We start from the raw sequence: 23,696 nt of genomic DNA, 5'->3' as shown, positions 1-23,696 counted from the left end.
TTATATGGGCCACTATATTAGTCAAGCTTCTCCAGAAAAACAGAACCAACAGCATGTGTATACAATGTGCCCATATATATTGATAGATATAGATCTAGATATCAATAATGATACCTAGATCTATATCCATATCTATATAAAGATAGAGAAAGAGAGAGAGAGATTTTAAACAATTGGTTCACACAATAATAGAGGCTTGGTCAATTCAAAATCTGCAGGTTAGGCTGTCTAGAGACTCTAGGAAGAGTTGCAGTTCAATTTCTGTAAGTCTTCTGGCAGAATTCCTTTTTGCGACAGGGAGGTCAGTCTTTGTTTTATTAAGAGCTTCAACTGATTGGATGAGGCGCACCCATACTATGGAGGATAATCTGCTGTACTCAAAGTCCAGCACCAATTTAAATATGAATTTCATCCAAAAACACCATCACAGAGACTACCCTGGTGGCGCAGTGGTTAAGAATCCGCCTGCAAATGCAGGGGACACAGGTTTGAGCCCTGGTCTGGGAAGATCCCATGTGCCGTGGAGCAAATAAGCCCGTGCACCATAGCTACTGAGCCCGTGCACCTAGAGCCCATGCTCTGCAACAAGAGAAGCCACCACAATGAGAAGCCTGCACACCACAACAAAGAGTAGCCCTCGCTTGCTGCAAATAGAGAAAGCCCACGTGTGACAATGAAGACCCAACGCAGCCAAAAATATAAATAAATAAATAAATAAATAAATAAATAAATAAATAAATAAAATTGTAAAAAACACGAAAACACCATCACAGAAATATCCAGAATAATATCTGACCAAATAACTGGGCATGGTGGCCCAGACAAATTGACATAGAAAATTAACCACCTAAGCCATAGTTTTGTCATCTTTTACTGAGAAATTTGACTTATCTGAACTATTTTGATAACTAGAAGATACCTTCTAGAGGTAACACCCTCAGGTTTTTACATGATAGGCAGCAGAGGGAAAGAGCCCATTTGTCCAGTCCGATGACACCTAAAGGATAAAATTCTGTCTTCTCTTTCCAACCCACAAGGATGAATGCCAAAAATACATCACTTATATCTGCTTTAGCTAACATAGGATAGGTCTGGAACAGACCTATGCTCCCAGTAAGCCTCACGAAATGCTATTTCATTAAGGGGAGACTTTACTTGCTAAGATTAGAAGCAAAAGAGGGTGGTGGATGAAACACTGCCCAAGGATATAAGTTCATGCAAGGAAGCAGGAGAGAGAATGGGTATCCGAAGATGTGCGCTCTAAGCCAACACTAATTCCAAAGCATCAGGTTATAATTCAGGGAGCACAACTGCTGGGGGTTTTTTCCCCCTCTTTTTTTCCCCCAAAGAGGGACAAATCAAGCATACTGACAAAGGAAGAGCATTAGTCACCACAGATAAATTCCTTTTTAGAGGTGATCTCACAAATAATTTGGCTCAGTGTAGACTATGATTTGGTTCCAAAAACCATAAGCTAGAGCATTTCATTCCAGGTCCCTCCTCAAATATCCATGAGAGGTAGAAATTTGGCATCGGTAGTTCTTGAAATCTCCCCAGGTGATTATAATATGCAACCAGGGCTGAGAATCTGGAGATGTAGAGAGAATTTAAATTGAACTTTAGTTAAACAGTAAAACAAGCTCTGACTCTACTGGCTGGAGCTAGAAAAGGGATATGCATTTACTGGGATGAGAAGATAAAGAAAACCAGGGAGTAAATCAAATGCTTTACACCTGTGCTTAGCTAATTGTTACTCAGATAATTCAGACAATCTTACAGCACCTGAACCCTGAAATTCCTTAGTTCTGTTTAAAAAAAAAGTAACTCTTCAAGTAACCGAACTCTGAGAATCATGTAAATCATAAAGAAAAAGAAGAAATCTCATTTTTTGAATTAGTTGATTTCATATATACTGTTTCACTTTCATGATATTAACTAGTTAGCTTTCTTTCCATTTTATGTTTGAGGAAAGTAAGGCTTTAAAAATCTTAGTAATTTTCTCAAGGTCACTTGTTAAGGGTGTGGTAGGCAGCATAATGGCTCCTAAAAATGCCCTCACCCTAATCCCTAGAACCTATTAATATGTTACCTTACATGGTGAAGAGGACTTTGCAGATATGACTGAAGTTACAGACCTTGAGAAAGATTATCCTGGATTACCTCATGGAACAAATCTAATTGCATGAGTCCTTAAAAGTAGAAAACCATTCCCAACTGTAGAAAGAGAAAGAGAGACATGTCTTAATAGAAGCAGAATCAGAGAGATTCAACATTTTGGGTTTTGTAGGTGGAGAAAGGGGACTCTGAGTCAAGGACTACAAGTGACCGCTGGAAGCGGATAAAGTCCAGGGAACAGAAACACCCCTAAGAGCCTCCAGAAAAGAATGTAGCTCTGCCAACACTTTTTTTTCTTTTTTAACCATCTATATTGGAGTATAACTGATTTACAATGGTGTGTTAGTTTCTGCTTCATAACAAAGTGAATCAGCTATACGTATACATATATCCCCATATCTCCTCCCTCTTGCATCTCCCTACCACCCTCCATTCCCGATCGCACCCTTGTAGGTGGACACAAAGCACAGAGCTGATCTCCCTGTGCTTTGCGGCTGCTTCCCACTAGCTATCTATTTTACATTTGGTAGTGTATATAAGTCCATGCCACTCTCTCACTTCATCCCAGATTACCCTTCCCCCTTCCTGTATCCACAAGTCCACTCTCTACGGCTGCGTCTTTATTCCTGCCCTGCCCCCTAGGTTCTTCATAACCATTTTTTCTTTTTTTTAGATTCCATATATATGTGTTAGCATACGGTATTTGTTTTTCTCTTTCTGACTTACTTCACTCTGTAGGACAGTCTCTAGGTCAATCCACCTCACTACAAATAACTCAATTTCATTTCTTTTTATGGCTAAGTAATATTCCATTGTATATATGTGCCACATCTTTATCCATTCATCTGTCGATCCTGCCAACACTTTTACTTTACTCAATTGAGACCAATGTCAGACTTGTAAGGTAATAAATTTAAATTGTTTTGAGTCACTATATTTGTGGTAATTTGTATGAAAGCAATAAAAAACTATTACAGGGGTCCTACAGGAGCCAGGCTATATATTTATACTTAAGTATTTCTGAAATGAATTTAACCTTGTGATTGACAGCAGCAGCAGCTTCCAAGGGATCCCACCACACACCTGAGGCAAAAGCAGCCTAATACAAAGCAGTGACAGCAGCAGGTCACTGCCCCACACTTGGGGTAGAGGGGGACTTGATCTACTGTAGCAGCAGCATAGCCTGAATGGGAACCCATCCTCCTGTGGCACTAGTCCCATCAACATTAGTCTAATCTGCTAGCACCTGCTGCGCCAACAGGCCCAACATATACAAACCCTCCAACTCAGCAGCATTAAGTGAGCCAGACTCAGTGTTTCCTGAAACTCATATCCAATGGCACTGGAAAGCTCAGATATCACCTAATGTTATGAAAACATAAAAAAAAAACAATAACAGAAGACTGGGAACTTCAGAAAGAAAAGGGGAACAATGGAATGGGTGAAAACAAATGGGGTAAATATAAGAGACTATCATTAGCCTCATGAGTTTCTTAAATACTATCTGATGGTCAAAGCAAATATTATGACACCATCTGATGTGGTTCTCAATGTAGAGAAAGGAAATACTACAGAAAATCATACTTTAAAACTGGGGAATATTAAGAGACTAAATGGAAGTAAAATTTTGAAACTTCACTTGAAGTAATAAAACACTGATTCCAGTAGGCTATGGTAAGTTACATATGTATACTGTGATGCCAAAAGTAACCACTAAGAAAACTATACAAACAGTATACACAAATGATTATAAATAAATTAAATTAAAATGGACTTATTAAAAAATGTTTAAGTAACCCACCAGGCAAAATAAGAGAAACACAGGATTGAGAAACTAAGGTAAAAGACAAAACAAAAAATAAAATGGTAGACCTAATCTTTAACATAGCAATAATTACATTAACTGTAAATGATCTAAATAACCAAGTCAAAGACAGAGATTGGAAGAGTAGATTAAAAATTCACAAGCATGATCCAACTATATACTGTCTATAAGAAGTTTACTTTAAACATCATGATATAGGGAGTTCAAAGTAAAAGGAAGATAATGATATATCATGTGAACGTTAATCAGAAAAAGTAGGAATGGCTATATTAATATCAGATAAAGTAGACTTCAGAGCAAAGGAAATTATTAGGGGCAAACAGGGTCATTACATAAAGATAACAGGAATAATCCACCTAGATGACCCAATGATACAAAATGTGTGTGCACCAAACAACAGAACTTCAAAATACATGAAGCAAACACTGAAAAAAGTAGTAAAAGGAGAAAATTTTAAATCCACAATTATTATTTGAGACTTCAGCACAGCAATTTATAGAACTACCAGAGAGAAAAATCAGCAAGAATATGGAAGAAATGAAAACATCATCAATCAATAGGATATAACTGACATTTAAAGAACACACTCAGTAACAGCAGAATACATATTCAAGTGTCCATGGAATATTCACTCATATACTATATACTGGGCAATAAAAAGAACCTTAGCAGATTTAAATTGTAATGTGCCTAAGTGTTGGATGCTAAGACTCAGAGGTTTTCTTATTTCTTTCATTTATATATTCATAAAAAAGTTAGCAGATTTAAAAGAATTAAAATCATAGAGTATGTTCTCTAGCCATAATGGAATCAGACTAGAAATCAATAACAGAAAGACAACAGGAAAATCTTCAATCACGTGAAAACTAAACATCACAATTCCAAATAACTCATGGGTAAAAAAGACAGCATCAAGGAGATATTTTTTAATGCATAGAATAAAAGGAAATGGAGATATAACAGATCAAAGTTTGCAGAATGAAGTGAAAGCAATGCTGAAAGAGAAGTCTATAGCACTAAATTGGGAAAGAAAGTGTTTCAAAGCAATAATCTAATTTTCTATATTACAACAGTAAAAAAGGAAGAGGAAAAAACACTAAACAAGCAGAAAGAAGGAAATAATAAAGATGAAATAGAAATCCATGAAACTGAAAACAGGAAAATAGGGGGGAAAGTCAATGAAACAAAAGGCTGGTTCTTGGAAATAAACAATCTAATCAATAAAGATCTAGCAAGACTGATAAAGATAAAAAGATGGATGGCACAAATCACAGATATCAGAAATGCAACCAGGGATACCATGGCATATCCTGCAGGTTAATGAGGAACAAGTTGTTATGAGCAAGTCTACACTATAAATTGAAAAATGTAGGTGAAATGGGCCAATGCTTCTACACTCAAAACTACCAAAACTCAGCCAAGATGAAATAGATAATCTCAGTTTTCCTGTAACCATTAGAAACACTGTTTTTTCATTTAAAAACTCCCAAAAGGAATATTCAGGCTTAGATGTTTCACTTTTACCCAAGACATAAAGAATTAACACCAATTTTACATGATTTGATAAGAAATAGAAGTAGAAGGAACAGTTCCTAATTAAATTTATGAAGCCAGTATTACCTTGATACCAAAACCGGACAGGGATACGATAGAAAGAAGAAAACTACAGACCAATATTTTTTATGAAATTGGCTGTAAAAATCCTCTGCCAAATATTAGCAAATTAAATCCAGAAATATATAAAAAGAATAATATACCATGACCAAGTGGCATTTATTCTAGTTATGCAAAGTTGGTTAAATATTTTAAAATCAAACAATGTTATCCACCATATCCAATAGATTAAAGGGAAAAGTCATGTGATCCTATCCAATAAGGCAGAGAAAGCACTTGACAAAATCCAATCCCATTCATGATTTTAAAAAAAGAAGAAAAAAGAACTCCAAGCAAACTAGGAATAGAAAAGGAACATACTGAAACTCATAAAGATGATCTACAAACAACCTATACCGAGATTATATTTAACCGTGAAAGACTGAATGCTTTCTCTGTAAGATCAGAAACAAGGCACAGATATCCGCTCTCACCACTTTTATTAAATGTATTACTGGAGGTTCTAGTAAGAAAATAAAGCAAAAATAAATAAATACATACATTTAAAAGTTAAATTTTTAAAAAGTTCATTTAAAAGATAAAAGGACTATTCCTACTATGTTGAATAGGAAGGAATATATCCTACTGAATGTTGAAGAGTAATATATCCTATTATATTGCCTAAGGAAAAGTAAAACTGTCTGTGTCTGAAGAGGACATGATAATCTAAATGGAGAAAATACCAAGGAATCCACAAAAAGCTTGAGAAATAATATTAGTTTGTAAATGTTTTAGAGTACAAGATCAACACAATTTTATCACATTATATATTAATAACAAATGTGTAGAAGCTTAAATTAAAATATGTGATGCCATTTACAACTGACCTAAATAAATACTTAAATACAAGCCCAATAGGACATTTATAGGACCTCTATACTGAAAATTACAAAATGCTGATGAAGAAAAATTTTAAAGTCCCAAACAAATAGGGAGACATACCTTGTTCATGGATTAGGAAACACAACATAATAAAGATGTCAATTCTCCCCAAGTTAAGAGGCTTAACACAATTACTCTTAAAATGCCCTCAAGGTTTTTGCGGATATAGACAAGCTTTTTCTAAGATTTATATGGTAAGAAGAGGCTGAAGAATAGCTAAAACAATTTGTAAAGGAAGATTAAAATGGGAGGAATTAATCCACCCAATTTCAAGACTTTGCAGTAATTTTGGAGGGTAGATACATAGATCAATGGAATGGAATAGAGAACCCAGAAATAGACTGACATAAATACATTTAACCTGTTTTTGACAGCAGTGCAAAAGCTATCAAGGAAGAATAGACATTTCAAAAAATGGTACTGAAACAGTTGGACATCCCTTGACAAAAACAAACAAAAAATGAACCTTAACCTAAACCTCCACACCTTACACAAAAATTAAATCAAAGTGGATCATAATCTTAAATGTAAAAGCAGGACATTTTTAGGAAAAAAAATAGAAAATCTTTGGCATCTAGAACTAGGTGAATAATTCTTAGACTTGACACCGAAAGTATGATCAATAAAAGCAAAAACTGATAAATTGTATCTCATCAAAATGAGTTAAAAATGCTTCATAGAAGATCCTTTTAAGTGGATGAAAACTCAGATTACACAGTGGGAAAACATATTTGAAAATCCCATATGAGACAGATGACTTGTATCTATAATATACAAAGAACTCTCCAAACAACTTAAAAAAATCCAACTAGAAAATAGGCAGAGGACAGGAACAGACATTTCATGGAAGAGAATATACACATGGCAAAGAAGCACATGAAAAGATGCTCAACATCATTAGCATTAGGGAAATGCAAATTAAGACCATAATGAGATATCAGAGAATAACTAAAATTATAGTGACAACATCAAATGCTGGCGAGTACGTAGAAAAGTTATATCACGTCACTGGTGGGAAAATAAAATGGTTTAGCCACTCTGAGAAACAGCTTGACAGTCTCTTTTAATCCTAAAAGTAGATTCACCCTACAACGCAGTACTTGTACTCTTGAGCATTTATCCAAAAGAAACAAAAACTTAATTAAGTTCCCACAGAAACTTACACATAAATGTTCATAGCAGTTTTATTTATCATAGCCAATAACTGGCAACTACCCAAATGTCTTTCAATGGATGAATGTTGAAACAAATTGTGATAAAATCTTATGATAGAATACTACGGAGCAACGAAAAGGAACAAATTATTAATATATGCAAAAATTAAAATGAACTTCAAGGGAATGATGCTGAAGAAAAAATTTTTAAAAGCCAATCTCCGAAGATTAAGTAATTCATGATTATGTTTACGTATTATTCTTAAAATAACAAAACTGTGGAGATAGAGAACAGATTAGAAGTTGCCAAGGGTTAGAGATGGGGGTAGAAGGTACAGTGGGGAAACTTTGTGAGGTTTTTGTGGTCCCAGTACAAATAATACAGCACTCTTGGTTTTAATCCCTAAAGATTTTTAAAAACAATTCCTAATAAGAGTTGTCCAGATATTTAGCAATGGCAGCAGATTACAGGTATAGCTCCCCAACATGACAACTTCAAAAGAGATTGTACTAATTCAATGCATATGTTAATTTTAAAAAGGCCAGTCACAGTACTTAAATGGTATATATCTTAACGATATTATTCTAAGTATCTAGCTGTACCAGATGGACTAGCAGGATTTTCTGTACATTCAGTCTTATTTAAGACAGTAAATCTTATAATAAGAGAGTTAAAAAAAGAAAAAGAAAAACAAACAAACCTCAACTACAGTTGGATATTCTCATAGGAAGATGAGGTGAAAATATGTAGCAGTGGTTCAAAAGCTTAAGCAGTGGCACCTAAATTTGGCTGCATATTAGAATCATCTGAAGCACTTTTTAAAAACCCTCACACTGACTGTTGGTCATCCTAGACCAATAAAATAACTTTAAATCTCCTCAGACGATGCCAGTGTCTAGCCAGAACTGAGAACCAGCAGACTAAGCAGAAGGGGATGTTTCTACAAAGATTTCTTAACAATAAGTCCTTTCACCCAATCAGATTTACCTTCCCACAAAGGGGTAAAGAAGGCTAGATGCTGACCATACTTGCTTAGCTGTAATTAGCACTTGTGACTCGCCCAAATCCTAGATCATGTTTCCCCTAAATTTCATGTTATTCCCTAAGTTTTTCAAATCCAGGGCTAAGGGGTTTGCCAGGATGAGGTTTTTTTTTTTTTTTTTTTTTTTTTTTTTTTAAGTTTATTTATTTATTTTTTTAATTAGTTTCTGCTTTATAACAAAGTGAACCAGTCATACATATACATCTGTTCCCACATCCCTTCCCTCATGCATCTCCCTCCCTCCCACCCTCCCCATCCCACCCCTCCAGGCGGTCACAAAGCACCGAGCTGATCTCCCTGTGCTCTGCGGCTGCTTCCCACTATCTATCTACCTTACGTTTGGTAGTGTATACACGTCCATGCCTCTCTTTCGCCTTGTCACAGCCCACCCTTCCCCCTCCCCATATCCTCAAGTCCATTCTCAAGTAGGTCTGCGTCTTCATTCCCGTTTTGCCCCTAGGTTCTTCATGACATTTTTTTTTTAAATTCCGTATATATGTGTTAGCATACGGTATTTGTCTTTCTCTTTCTGACTAACTTCACTCTGTATGACAGACTCTAGGTCTATCCACCTCATTACAAATAGCTCAGTTTCGTTTCTTTTTATGGCTGAGTAATATTCCATTGTATATATGTGCCACATCTTCTTTATCCATTCATCCGATGATGGACACTTAGGTTGTTTCCAGCTCCGGGCTATTGTGAATAGAGCTGCAATGAACATTTTGGTACATGTCTCTTTTTGAATTATGGTTTTCTCAGGGTATATGCCCAGTAGTGGGATTGCTGGGTCATATGGTAGTTCTATTTGTAGTTTTTTAAGGAACCTCCATACCGTTCTCCATAGTGGCTGTACCAATTCACATTCCCACCAGCAGTGCAAGAGTGTTCCCTTTTCTCCACACCCTCTCCAGCATTTATTGTTTCTAGATTTCTCTTTTTTTTTTTTTAATTAGTTTCTGCTTTATAACAAAGTGAATCAGTCATACATATACATCTGTTCCCACATCCCTTCCCTCATGCATCTCCCTCCCTCCCACCCTCCCCATCCCACCCCTCCAGGCGGTCACAAAGCACCGAGCTGATCTCCCTGTGCTCTGCGGCTGCTTCCCACTATCTATCTACCTTACGTTTGGTAGTGTATATATGTCCATGCCTCTCTTTCGCTTTGTCACAGCTTACCCTTCCCCCTCCCCATATCCTCAAGTCCATTCTCAAGTAGGTCTGTGTCTTTATTCTCGTTTTGCCCCTAGGTTCTTCATGACATTTTTTTTTAAATTCCGTATATATGTGTTAGCATACGGTATTTGTCTTTCTCTTTCTGACTAACTTCACTCTGTATGACAGACTCTAGGTCTATCCACCTCATTACAAATAGCTCAGTTTCGTTTCTTTTTATGGCTGAGTAATATTCCATTGTATATATGTGCCACATCTTCTTTATCCATTCATCCGATGATGGACACTTAGGTTGTTTCCAGCTCCGGGCTATTGTGAATAGAGCTGCAATGAACATTTTGGTACATGTCTCTTTTTGAATTATGGTTTTCTCAGGGTATATGCCCAGTAGTGGGATTGCTGGGTCATATGGTAGTTCTATTTGTAGTTTTTTAAGGAACCTCCATACCGTTCTCCATAGTGGCTGTACCAATTCACATTCCCACCAGCAGTGCAAGAGTGTTCCCTTTTCTCCACACCCTCTCCAGCATTTATTGTTTCTAGATTCCTTGATGATGGCCATTCTGACTGGTGTGAGATGATATCTCATTGTAGTTTTGATTTGCATTTCTCTAATGATTAATGATGTTGAGCATTCTTTCATGTGTTTGTTGGCAGTCTGTATATCTTCTTTGGAGAAATGCCTATTTAAGTCTTCTGCCCATTTTTGGATTGGGTTGTCTGTTTTTTTGCTATTGAGCTGCATGAGCTGTTTATAAATTTTGGAGATTAATCCTTTGTCAGTTGCTTCATTTGCAAATATTTTCTCCCATTCTGAGGGTTGTCTTTTGGTCTTCTTTATGGTTTCCTTTGCTGTGCAAAAGCTTTGAAGTTTCATTAGGTCCCATTTGTTTATCTTTGTTTTTATTTCCATTTCTCTAGGAGGTGGGTCCAAAAGGATCTTGCTGTGATTTATGTCATAGAGTGTTCTACCTATGTTTTCCTCTAAGAGTTTGATAGTTTCTGGCCTTACATTTAAGTCTTTAATCCATTTTGAGCTTATTTTTGTGTATGGTGCTAGGGAATGATCTAATCTCAAACTTTTACATGTCCCTGTCCAGTTTTCCCAGCACCACTTATTGAAGAGGCTGTCCTTTCTCCACTGTACATTCCTGCCTCCTTTATCAAAGATAAGTTGGCCATATGTGCGTGGGTTTATCTCTGGGCTTTCTATCCTGATCCACTGATCTATCTTTCTGTTTTTATGCCAGTACCAGACTGTCTTAATTACTGTAGCTTTGTAGTATAGTCTGAAGTCAGGGAGCCTGATTCCTCCAGCTCCGTTTTTCGTTCTCAAGATTGCTTTAGCTATTCGGGGCCTTTTGTTTTTCCAAACAAATTTTGAAATTTTTTGTTCTAGTTCTGTGAAAAATGCCATTGGTAGTTTGATAGGGATTGCATTGAATCTGTAGATTGCTTTCGGTAGTAGAGTCATTTTCACAATATTGATTCTTCCAATCCAGGAGCATGGTATATCTCTCCATCTATTTGTATCATCTTTAATTTCTTTCATCAGTGTCTTATAGTTTTCTGCATACAGGTCTTTTGTCTCCTTAGGTAGGTTTATTCCTAGATATTTTATTCTTTTTGTTGCGATGGTAAATGGGAGTGTTTTCTTGATTTCATTTTCAGATTTTTCATCATTAGTGTATAGGAATGCCAGAGATTTCTGTACATTAATTTTATATCCTGCTACTTTACCAAATTCATTGATTAGCTCTAGTAGTTTTTCGGTAGCATCTTTAGGATTCTCTATGTATAGTATCATGTCATCTGCAAACAGTGACAGCTTTACTTCTTCTTTTCCAATTTGGATTCCTTTTATTTCCTTTTCTTCTCTGATTGCTGTGGCTAAAACTTCCAAAACTATGTTGAATAAGAGTGGTGAGAGTGGGCAGCCTTGTCTTGTTCCTGATCTTAGTGGAAATGGTTTCAGTTTTTCACCATTGAGGACAATGTTGGCTGTGGGTTTGTCATATATGGCCTTTATTATGTTGAGGAAAGATCCCTCTATACCTACTTTCTGCAGGGTTTTTATCATAAATGGGTGTTGAATTTTGTCGAAAGCTTTCTCTGCATCTATTGAGATGATCATATGGTTTTTCTCCTTCAACTTGTTAATATGGTGTATTACATTGATTGATTTGCGTATATTGAAGAATCCTTGCATTCCTGGGATAAACCCCACTTGATCATGGTGTATGATCCTTTTAATGTGCTGTTGGATTCTGTTTGCTAGTATTTTGTTGAGGATTTTTGCATCTATGTTCATCAGTGATATTGGCCTGTAGTTTTCTTTCTTTGTGACATCCTTGCCTGGTTTTGGTATCAAGGTGATGTCGGCCTCGTAGAATGAGTTTGGGAGTGTTCCTCCCTCTGCTATATTTTGGAAGAGTTTGAGAAGGATAGGTGTTAGCTCTTCTCTAAATGTTTGATAGAATTCACCTGTGAAGCCATCTGGTCCTGGGCTTTTGTTTGATGGAAGATTTTTAATCACAGTTTCAATTTCAGTGCTTGTGATTGGTCTATTCATATTTTCTATTTCTTCCTGAGTCAGTCTTGGCAGGTTGTGCATTTCTAAGAATGTGTCCATTTCTTCCAGGTTGTCCATTTTATTGGAATAGAGTTGCTTATAGTAATCTCTCATAATCTTTTGTATTTCTGCAGTGTCAGTTGTTACTTCTCCTTTTTCATTTCTAATTCTATTGATTTGAGTCTTCTCCCTTTTTTTCTTGATGAGTCTGGCTAATGGTTTGTCAATTTTGTTTATCTTCTCAAAGAACCAGCTTTTAGTTTGGTTGATCTTTGCTATCGTTTCCTTCATTTCTTTTTCATTTATTTCTGATCTGATCTTTATGATTTCTTTCCTTCTGCTAGCTTTGGGGTATTTTTGTTCTTCTTTCTCTAATTGCTTTAGGTGCAGGGTCAGGTTGTTTACTCGAAATGCTTCCTGTTTCTTAAGGTGGGATTGTATTGCTATAAACTTCCCCCTTAGAACTGCTTTTGCTGCGTCCCATAGGTTTTGGGTCGTCGTGTCTCCATTGTCATTTGTTTCTAGGTATTTTTTAATTTCCTCTTTGATTTCTTCAGTGATCACTTCGTTATTGAGTAGTGTATTGTTTAGCCTCCATGTGTTTGTATTTTTTACACATCTTTTCCTGTAATTGATGTCTAGTCTCATAGCATTGTGGTCGGAGAAGATACTTGATACAATTTCAATTTTCTTAAAATTACCGAGGCTTGATTTGTGACCCAAGATATGATCTATCCTGGAGAATGTTCCATGAGCACTTGAGAAAAATGTGTATTCTGTTGTTTTTGGATGGAATGTCCTATAAATATCAACTAAGTCCATCTCGTTTAATGTATCATTTAAAGCTTGTGTTTCCTTATTTATTTTCATTTTGGATGATCTGTCCATTGGTGAAAGTGGGGTGTTAAAGTCCCCTACTATGAGTGTGTTACTGTCGATTTCCCCTTTTATGGCTGTTAGTATTTGCCTTATGTATTGAGGTGCTCCTATGTTGGGTGCATAAATATTTACAATTGTTATATCTTCTTCTTGGATCGATCCCTTTATCGTTATGTAGTGTCCTTCCTTGTCTCTTCTAATAGTCTTTATTTTAAAGTCTATTTTGTCTGATATAAGAATTGCTACTCCAGCTTTCTTTTGATTTCCATTTGCATGGAATATCTTTTTCCATCCCTTTACTTTCAATCTGTATGTGTCTCTAGGTCTGAAGTGGGTCTCTTGTAGACAGCATATATATGGGTCTTGTTTTTGTATCCATTCAGCCACTCTGTGTCTTTTGGTGGGAGCATTTAGTCCATTTACATTTAAGGTAATTATTGATATGTATGTTCCTATTCCCATTTCCTTAATTGCTTTGGGTTCGTTATTGTAGGTATATTCCTTCTGTTGTGTTTCTTGCCTAGAGAAGTTCCTTTAGCATTTGTTGTAAAGCTGGTTTGGTGGTGCTGAACTCTCTCAGCTTTTGCTTGTCTGTAAAGGTTTTAATTTCTCCATCAAATCTGAATGAGATCCTTGCTGGGTAGAGTAATCTAGGTTGCAGGTTTCTCTCCTTCATCACTTTAATTATGTCCTGCCACTCCCTTCTGGCTTGTAGGGTTTCTGCTGAGAGATCAGCTGTTAACCTTATGGGGATTCCCTTGTGTGTTATTTGTTGTTTTTGCCTTGCTGCTTTTAATATGATTTCTTTGTGTTTAATTTTTGACAGTTTGATTAATATGTGTCTTGGTGTATTTCTCCTTGGATTTATTCTGTATGGGACTCTCTGTGCCTCCTGGACTTGATTAACTATTTCCTTTCCCAAATTAGGGAAGTTTTCAACTATAATCTCTTCAAATATTTTCTCAGTCCCTTTCTTTTTCTCTTCTTCTTCTGGAACCCCTATAATTCGAATGTTGGTGCGTTTAATGTTGTCCCAGAGATCTCTGAGACTCTCCTCTGTTCTTTTCATTCTTTTTTCTTTATTTTGCTCTGCATCAGTTATTTCCACTATTTTATCTTCCACCTCACTTATCCGTTCTTCTGCCTCAGTTATTCTGCTATTGATCCCATCTAGAGTATTTTTCATTTCATTTATTGTGTTTTTAATCGATGCTTGATTCATCTTTAGTTCTTCTAGGTCCTTGTTAACTGTTTCTTGCATGTTGTCTATTCTATTTCCAAGATTATGGATCATGGAAATAGAATCTTGGATCAGCTTTACTATCATTATTCTGAATTCTTTTTCAGGTAGACTGCCTATTACCTCTTCATTTGTTAGGTCTGGTAGGTGTTTATCTTGCTCCTTCACCTGCTGTGTGTTTTTCTGCCTTCTCATTTTGCTTATGTTACTGTGTTTGGGGTCTCCTTTTTGCCGGCTGCAGATTCGTAGTTCCCGTTGTTTTTGGTGTCTGACCCCAGTGGCTAAGGTTGTTTCAGTAGGTTGTGTAGGCTTCCTGGTGGGGGGGACTAATTCCTGTGCTCTGGTGGTTGAGGCTCGATCTTGTCTTTCTGGTGGACAGGTCCACGTCTGGTGGTGTGTTTTGGGGTGCCTATGGCCTTATTATGTTTTTAGGTAGCCTCTCTGCTAATGGGTGGGGTTGTGTTCCTGCCTTGCTAGTTGCTTGGCATAGGGTGACCTGCACTGTAGCTTGCTGGTCGTTGACTGAAGCTGGGTGCTGGTGTTGGGATGGAGATCTCTGGGAGATTTTCGCTGCTTGATATTATGTGGAGCTGGGAGGTCTGTTGTGGACCCGTGTCCTGAAGTTGGCTCTCCCACTTCAGAGGCACAGCACTGGCTCCTGGCTGCAGCACCAAGAGCCTTTCATCCACCCGGCTCAGAGTAACAGGTAGAAAAAGTAGAAAGAAAGAATTAGTAGAAGAAAGAAAGAGAGAGGGAAAGAAAGGAAGAAGGGAAGAAAGGAAGGAAGGAAGGAAGGAAGGAAGAAAGGAGGGAGGGAGGGAGGGAGGAAGGATGGAAAGAAAGAAGGAAAGAAAGGAGGGAGGGAGGGAGAAAGGAAAGGAAGAAAGACAGGAGGGAGGGAGGAAGGAAAGAAAAAGAAAGTGGAAAGAAGAAGGGTGGGAGGGAGGAAAGAAAAAGAAAGAAGGAAAGGAGGAGCGGAGGGAGGGAGGGAGGAAGGGAGAGTAGGAAAAAAAGAAAGAGCAGGTAAAGTAAAATAGAATAAAGTATGAAATATAGTAGCGTTATTAAAATTAGAAAGTAATTATTGAAAAAAAAAAAAAAAAAAACGGACCGATAGAACCCTGAGACATATGGTGGAAGCAAAGCTATACAGAGAGAATCTTACACAGAAGATTACACATACACATTCACAAAAAGAGAGCAGGGGGAAAAATCAAAAATCTTGCTCTCCAAGTCCACCTCCTCAATTTGGGATAATTCGTTGTAAAAAGAGGAAAAGGGCGAGAAGTCTGAAATCTTGCTCTCTAAGTCCACCTCCTTAATTTGGAATAATTCGTTGTAAAAAGAGGAAAAGGGGGGAAAGTCTTAAATCTTGTCCTCAAAGTCCACTTCCTCAATTTGGGATGATTCGCTGTCCATTCATGCACTCCACAGACGCAGGGCACATCAAATGGACCGTGGAGCTTTAATCCGCTGCCTCCGAGGCTGCACAGAGAGATTTCCCTGCCTCTGCTCTCACAGCTCCCGGGTCTCAGCCTTGGACCTGGCCCCGCCTCTGCGCGTAGGTCGCCGGAGGGCGTCCGTTCTTCGCTCAGACAGGACGGGTTTAAAGGAGCCGCTGATTCGGGGGCTCTGGCTCACTCAGGCAGAGGGGAGGGAGGGGCGCGCAGTGTGGGGCGGGCCTGCGGCGGCAGAGGCCGGCGTGACGTTGCAGCAGCCCGTGGCGCTCCGTGCGCTTTCCCGGGAAAGCCGTCCCCGGGTCTCGGGGACCCCAGCAGTGGCGGGGTGCACAGGCCCCCCGGAAGGCGGGGCGGACAGTGACCCGCGCTCGCACACAGGCCCCGCGGCGGCGGCGGCAGCGGCGGCGGCGGCGGGCGGCGGCGGCGGGCGGCGGCGGGCGGGCGGCGGCGGCGGCGGCGGCCCACGCCCGTCTCCGAGGTCCGTGCCTTACCCGCGGCTCGTGCCTGTCACCGGCGCTTCCCCAAGCAGCCCTCTTAATGCCCTCTCCTCGCGCACCAGGAAACAAAAGGGAAAAAAGTCTCTTGCCTCTTCAGCAGCTCCAGACCCTTTCCCCGGACTCCCTCCGGGCTAGCCGTGGTGCACTAACCCCTTCAGGCTCTCTTCCTGCCGCCAGCCCCAGTCCTCTCCCTGCGCTCCGACTGAAAGCCGATACCCGAGCCTCAGCTCCCAGCCCCGCCCGCCACGGCGGCCGAGCAGACAAGCCTCTCGGGCTGGTGTGTGCCTGAGGGCACCGGTCCTCTGTGCCAGAATCTCTCCGCTTTGCCCTCCGCACCCCTGTTGCTGTGCTCTCCTCCGCTACTCCGAAGCTTTCCCCCTCCGCCACCTGCAGTCTCCGCCCGCGAAGGGGCTTGTAGTGTGTAGAAACCTTCCCCCCTTCACTGCTCCCTCCCACTGGTGCAGGTCCCGTCCCTATCCTATTGTCTCTGTTTATTCTTTTTTTCTTTTGCCCTACCCAGGTATGTGGGGAGCTTCTTGCCTTTTGGGGGGTCTGAGGTCTCCTGTCAGCGTTCAGTAGGTGTTCTGTAGGAGTTGTTCCACGTGTAGATGAATTTCTGATGTATCTGTGGGGAGGAAGGTGATCTCCGCGTCTTACTCTTCCGCCATCTTCCTCCGGGGTCCAGGATGAGGTTTTAAGTGTTCACACAGGGGAAGTCCCTGGCAAACCAGGACAGCGGTCACTACATTGAATTGTAAAGCATCCTAAATAACCCTGCCACTGCTCCCAGATACTAGTCTGTGCCAACCAGTGGAGAAAAGGCATTCTCCATTACTACCACGGCAAATGCTGCTGTACTTGCCTTGGCTACTCCCTATCTTTTCCAGGCATCACTCCCCTTCACCTGCTGGTGGACACTTTGGCCAGCTGACAATGCAGATATTTTCAAACTTTAAGGTGAATAAAAATCATATGGAGGGCCTGTTATAACAGAGATCACTGAGCCCCACTAGAGTTGCTGATTCCATAGGGCTGGGATAGGGCCCTAAAACTTGAATATCTGACACATTATCAGGGGACGCTGGTAAAGCTGGTCAAGTTGTTACTGAATGCAGGTTCATGTGTCTGAAGCACAGTGAGGCCAAACAAACCTAAAGGTTGGAGTCTGGAGAAGAGAAAGGTTTATTGCAGGATCGAGCAAGGAGAGGGGTGGTCCGTGTTCCAAAACCCCTGAAATCTCCAAAGGATTTCAGCAAAGCATTTTTAAGGGCCAGGTGAGGGAGGGACATCCCAGGGCATGTGATCAGCTCGTGCACAATCCTCTGATTGGCTGATGTTGAGGCCACAAGGCAGGTAACATTATCCATCCTTAGGTGCCAGGAGGTCTGAGGGCTACGTGCTCATGATCATCAAGGAGTTCATTTCTTCCATTGGGTGGTGGTTTTTAGCATCTGAAAACTCAAGAAATATGCCTGAGATACTATTATCTGAGTACTTCAGAGAGAAACTACAATAGAGGATATGGGGGATGGGTCTGTCCTAGGAAGGCCCCATAGGGTACTGCTTGGTTACAAGGTGACCATACTTTGAGAACCACTGCTCTAGTGGCTTGGAATGTTAAGAAAGCAATGGAAGAATCCCTTCCCAGATCTAGATTCTAGTATCACCAGCTATTTTGGTGGGAGGAAGGGTAAGTTTTGTCCTTGCTTGGACTTCTTGTTCATTTATATCAAAGCCTATTTGAGGCAGTGCGTTCGGCAGTCCTGCAGATCTGTCTTTTGCTTCAACAGTGTTTGGAATGAACAGACCCAGGGACGCTCCTTGCTCCAGCCCCCGACCACCTTCCAACCTTTCTTCCTTTCGCAACCTTTGGAATCAGACACTCAGCTATCCTCAGCCTCCAGGACAGGCCAACACCAGTTTTTGAGCTTAGCTCCTTATCACTGATCAACCACGAGTTCACAGGTTCGTCAGAATTATTCCACCGAGGTGGAGGCCGCCGTCCACCGCCTGTTCAACATGCATCTGTGGACACTTACCTCTCTCTGAGCATCTATTTCGACAGCAACAATGGGACTCTGGACAGTATGGGCCACATTTTTCGCCAACTGGCTGAGGAGAAGTGTGAGGGCGCCCAGCGCCTCTTGAAAATGCAAAACCAGTGCTGCGGCCGCGCCCTCTTCCAGGATGCGCAGAAGCCTTCTCAGGATGAGTGGGGTAAAACCCAGGATGCTGTGGAAGCCGCCATTCTTAGGGAGAAGAATCTGAACCAGGCACTAACGGATCTGCGCGCCCTGGGTCCTGCCCGTGCAGACTCCCAGTTCTGTGATTTCCTGGAGAGCCGCTTCCTGGAGGAGCAGGTAAAACTCATCCAGAAGATGGGAGACCACCTGACCAACCTCCGCAGGCTGGCTGGTCCGCAGGCTGTGCTGGGCGAGTATCTCTTTGAAAGGCTCACCCTCGAGCCAAACAGGAGTCTCTGAAGTCCAGCCGCGTCTGAGGAGACCCTCTGGCGTCAGAGCTTCTGCCTGAAGCCCCGCTCTGCAGCCACTAGGCAGCTTTGTAACCGCCCTGGAGCCCTCTCCCAAGCCTTGGACCAAATGGAAACAATAATGCTTTTTGCAGAAGGAAAAAAAAAAGCCTATTTGAAATACAAACAGAATAAAGTGAAAAAAAGAAATATATACATATATTCACGTTCTTTTAACATATGAATTGCCCCACTTTATCTGTGTGAAATAAGTTTGTTCCCATTATTGGGCTGGTTCTCAAGCTTTGCTGCTCGTTTGAATTACCTAAAGAGCTTTGAAGAAAAACATTGGTGTCTGGGTCCCAGCCCCAGAGATTTTGATTCAGTAGGCCTAGGGAGGAGCCTGGGCACGGGAAGGTCTCAGAGTTCCCCAGGTGATTCTAATGTGCAGCAACTTTGTGAACCACCTCTTGGCTTCAATGCAGCTAGTCATCAGATATTAAATCTAAGACACATGGACTACTAGTGCGTGAGCTCTGTCGCTAGGTGTATTCCATTTTCTTTCTCCTGGAAGATTCGTGCCAGGGAAAATGATTGATAGTTGTGTTACTTCTCTGAAATGGATGGAAATTTCCAATTAGCGTGAACAGGGGAGGGTGAATGGGTGAATGCAATAAGGTGTATCATTTACGTATTGCCCTATGTGTATGGCTAGAAGCTTTTGCAACTGAGGTCTGCCCTACTTTTCATGCTAATGGTAATGCTTGTCCTCCTAATGCAGCCATAAACTTTATAAGCCCATAGGTAGACAGCATCACAAAATATTTACCCCTCCCCACTGGCCCACTCTCAAGCTTCACTCCCCTTCCCCAATACACAAATGTACATCAATGCGCTTGAGACCAATATCAACATACTGACCTTCAATTCTTCTACTCTGCAGCTTCCCTCTTATCAGGAGATGTCAGCATTTAGTGCAAGGACAAATGCTTGCCTCTTGAGGAGTAATGTAGACAAAGCCTCCAAGAGACAAATAGCCCTCAGGGAGGGGGAAAAAGTCTTTCAAAAAGGTTGATGCCCAGAGGAGGCATTTTCAGTCATCTCAGCTTAGAGGTCAAATATCCAAAATTAAAAAGGTTAAAAAAAAGAAGAAGAAAGCAAGGAAGAAAAGAAGGAAACAATTTTCTTATCTCATAGTAATAAGGCAGTTTTCCTTAAAAAAAAAAAGACTTAAATTCTCTTTCCTAATCAAAATGTGCTTTTCCATCTTTAGACTATTCCTCTTATATCCTGTATTATTCATGATGTTTAATTCTTGAAATAGCACATGGCTGAAAACAGAAGCTAACCTCTTGTTCACTATGAATTAAATCTTCTTTTCCTAGGACCCGTCTACAATGTACAATTTGGGGTTGGCCAACATAATTATTTTCTCTGAAATACGTTACAGCATTTTGCCTTTTCAATATATAGTTATACAATACATTGATAACACAACATATTTAATATAGTCAATATAGTAAATACAGCTATAACACACATGATATGATGCCACTTTGGTGATTTTCTTCATCCATGTAATTCTGAAATTTGACAGTATAGTTTTCATATTCTAATGAGCTGAGTATTACCTTTGCAAGGATAGAAAAATAAAATAAATTCATAATATTCTTGTGTGGTTTGCCCCTGGGGTGGATTACCATAATGGGGGGATATTTGAGCCTTTCCCCAAGTCATTAAAAATCCTCCAGCGAGCAGCCCCTTGTCCTCTCCAGGGAGTGGGGGGAAAGGATCTTTAATCATAATAATCCTGGGGGGAGAAATCTCGGAAATAAGACATCTGCTTCTGTGCCTTGTTGTTTTGCAGAATAGCAATGATTGCCTTAGCAGCTTCTATTGCCATATGTATACAATAAGTAAATGAACAGAAAATTGAATGAACGCATAAAAGAAGGATAAACCCACCCAGCTTAACAAACCCACTCTCTCACCTGCTGTGCCCCGAAACATGAAAGAAAGAATCATGGGATCATAAGGATTAATAAAATAACAGTCTCTGTTAACAATATTGACAGGAGGTATAAGGATAATTTGTCTGATGTGGGACCAACAGCTTAACTAACTGCTTAATTCTTTTTTTTTAAGGGCAATTCATTCATTTATTGTTTAAAGATTGTAAGACATCTGAATTTTTGTAGCACAATTTAAATGTTTTACTTTTTTGATAAAGCAGAGTATAATAGCAAAAACAATTAGTTTCCAGTAATATCTATATCTCTATTCAGAATTAAGTCTTCCACAGACATGTAACCTGGAAACAAAAGCCTGTTACAATAAGCAAAGCTTCAACGGAGTGGCTACTTTTTGGGCCAGGGAAAGGTTCATCCCTATAGGAGGATGATGTGCTATGTAAAATGGCTGCAAGGTCACAGCCTTGAGGGCGTTGGAAGTCTACTATCCTATTCCACATTACGTAGTTCAGGGAACTTCAAATGTCTGTTCATCTGCAACCAAGCTGGCAACCTTTAACTGATATTTCAAGCAGGTAAGAAATAAATGAAAAGAAATCCCTACATTGATGTTCCTTGATTTACACTGTTAAATGGTTCATTAACATGTAATTCTGGCTAAGAATTACATTTGAGACTCCTTGCTCAGATTTTGGTTAACAGTACAAATCTTTCAGAAATTCATGTTTTTATTAATCAATAATTTGTCAGCTAGGATACGTTCAGGCATCAGCTGCAACATCAAAATAGGTGCACTGCCTCAGCGCTTTGGAAAGACATAATCTAAAACACTAATAGCAGACAAAATATCTGTTACTAGACAGCATATGTGCAGTACAGCAAGACAAAAACATATTCATATGTGCCACGGACCAGCCTCAGAAAGAGGATTTCACCGCCCAGGGTCAGAAGGGACGGGGTAAGGAACTGAAGTAGCACCGACGAATGGGGTCAGAAGGACCAAGACAACTGACGGTTGCAAGGCAAGTTTTATTATGCTACAGTTGCAGATTATATAGACTAGAAAAGGGAAGGTTGCCAGACGGTGGTTTACATTATCTAATGACCGTCTCGGCTCAAGGTTAACTTCCCTGGGAGAAAACCCATAAACCCAGAATCATCCAAAATAACCTGCACGTGCAGGGTGGAGACAGATTGGCTTGTCTCATTTTACATACTTTCTGATTTCTGGACCCTGGTGATTTATCTCCCGTGGAATGGAACAAGGAGGGGAACAAGTAGGGACAGTCCCTTCGAGCAGCAGCGGCATGCCTGGCATGTCTGTAGCCTGCTCTCAAGGCTGATTGCTTCCCACAGGTCCCCCTTCTTTATTTTTTAATTTTTGCTGCAAAATAATTCCATGAAGCTTAGTGCCGAGAGTAGTATACTGAAGCATGAGGATACGAAACAGACATGAGAAGATTATTATCAATAATAGGCAAATTATGGCCAGGGTAATAACTCCTGACAACCCTCTAGTAATCCACGACTAAGGGTTTAACCACTTTAAATGATCCAGTAAAGTTTGAATTACATCTTCTGGTGAAATATCATCAAGATGTGCATGTTGTATATCCTGAATTTCAGCATTTAATTTCTTAAGATCAAGACTAATATTATTATCTGACCAAACATTCAGCAGATGCATTTTTACTTTTTCCCATTCCCAAATACAGTCATTGTACTTGTAAGGAATAACACAAATCCACGTATACTTTGCATGACAAGCTAAACGCATCCTCAATTTTAATGCTGCCATCTGATCTCCAATCCTCAAAATTGCGTTTTTAAATTCATCTAACTTGTTATTAATCTGTAAATCTATGTGACTTTGTAAAGATTAAGCAAGACTGGTATTTTGAGATAATTGATTAGCAAAGTGAGCATGATTAATACTCTGTGAAAGAGCAAGACGGGCAGTAGCCGCGGTAGCAGACAGAGCAGCCAAGGCAAGTAAACTTACTATTAGCCACCCAATAAAGCGTCTCCTTCTCTGCAAGGCTTTAGAGAGTTCCACCCATGCCTGTACTCCAGTATCTTCATACCAAGGTTCTCTCAGATGTACAGGCACCATAACATATATGGGTTGCCTTAGTATAAGCACAGATTGTGTTCCTGCAGAAGGGAACATACAACTGCTAAAAATACAATGAACACAGCTAATATTATATCCTCCTTTGGAAGAATTACCAATGTTAATAGAACCAATCAAAAGTGTATATGGAGGAGCAACACAAGTTATAACAGGTGTATTGGAATAAGTTAGAGCTAGTTTCCATATATCCCAGTTCTTTTGAAATGTGATAAACCTATCTATGATGGGAATAGAAGAGAGAAGAATTGACCCCTTGGTATGATCTGTAGTACACCATATTTGGTTATTATTCCAAGATGCATTGCAACATTCAAAATTGGATCCAGCAAAGTTAATGGTCATAAAAGGAGGAAATTGAGGTTTTGATTTTCTGTTAAGAATAGTAACCTTATGTCCAACTATAAGTATCCCTTGTCCTCCAAGTAAATGCTTCATACAGAAATAATTTCCTGAATCTTCACCTGGAACCTTGGCTATAGTAATAGCGGAATCCCAAAGTGGCGAGGCATATGAGATTCGACCTCTAATATTAATAGCTTGCCCATTTTTATACCAAATGATGGTATCCTTAAGATCCTCTCGTCGGCTGGTAGCCGGGCCTGTAAGAGTAATGTTGGTTCCTG

General features: G+C 39.8%; 1 pseudogene across 1 annotated transcript; it reads left to right on the top strand.

Annotated features, from left to right (window-relative positions):
* The first annotated feature begins 356 nt into the window (after window positions 1–356).
* On the top strand, window positions 357–19,148 carry LOC308611220 (ferritin light chain-like; annotated as a pseudogene). The gene is made up of 2 exons: window positions 357–373; window positions 18,458–19,148. The product of its transcript is annotated as a ferritin light chain-like (transcript).
* The last annotated feature ends 4,548 nt before the right edge of the window (window positions 19,149–23,696 follow it).

The sequence above is a fragment of the Mesoplodon bidens genome (assembly GCF_964165515.1).
Source record: "Mesoplodon bidens genome assembly, contig: HAP1_SCAFFOLD_432, whole genome shotgun sequence".
Taxonomy (NCBI): Eukaryota; Metazoa; Chordata; class Mammalia; order Artiodactyla; family Ziphiidae; genus Mesoplodon; species Mesoplodon bidens.
This window is presented reverse-complemented; position numbering and strand designations above follow the sequence as displayed.